Genomic DNA, 968 nt, shown 5'->3' with positions numbered 1-968 from the left:
CAAAAAAACAAAAAAACAAAAAACGTGCTTTGTGTTTTAATTTGGATTTTTTATTTTGGACACACAAAAATGGAGTGCTGAATTCTTTTTGCTTCTTGTTGAGAGACACAACTCATCATCACAAGGAGTTATTGGCCCTATTTCAAGATGTATATAGAAAATCATATCATATTATCATGACATTGTTTTGTGATCTTTATTTTTATTTTTTATTTTTTTTACATGTGGCATATAGAACAAGTGTAGATTCTTGGTCACATAAAGTTTGCCCTTGTTGCACTTTACGTTACATGGAAATTGAACATAATAATCATATACTTTGCCCAACGTTTCCTTCAGAAATTTGAAGTCACGAAGGCATAGTGATGAAAAGATTGTCTCATCTTCCTGAAACTGTCTGGCTTTAAATATATGCCACATTAACAAAGCACTTGAACATTATTATCCAGAACAATAATATAATTAAGATCTTATGATTAAAAAGAAAGAGTGCAAAGTCGTCATCTCATAACACATCAACATAAGACTTTAACCAATGAATTAAGCAAGTAATCATTACAGTGAATAAATCGTCACATCTTAACCCAAAATCTTAATAAATCTGATCAGTAATTTTCTATGGATGTGGACTTTCAATTGTATCCCTCAAACTTAATATCTAAATACACTTTCATTTTCCATTATGTAAAATTCTTGCTTGAACAGCATTCTTTTCTTTTCCTAAGCTGAAAAACCGTTTTCCTAAGTCAAATCTACAATCACAATTACCATGTTTCCAATCCCCTTCCTTGTGTTACCACTAAGACATATTAGGCCCACATGATGGTCATAACTAGGTTAGAACTGAGTCAAATCATCAACTTATTAAATTAATCGAGTATGAACTTCAATAAATTCAACTTATTAGATCATGAGTTATATATATATATTTTATACTTTTAATTTATCAAAGAAAAATTATAAGTTCA

Source organism: Arachis ipaensis, chromosome B09 (assembly GCF_000816755.2).
Source record: "Arachis ipaensis cultivar K30076 chromosome B09, Araip1.1, whole genome shotgun sequence".
Lineage (NCBI taxonomy): Eukaryota > Viridiplantae > Streptophyta > Magnoliopsida > Fabales > Fabaceae > Arachis > Arachis ipaensis.
This window is presented reverse-complemented; position numbering follows the sequence as displayed.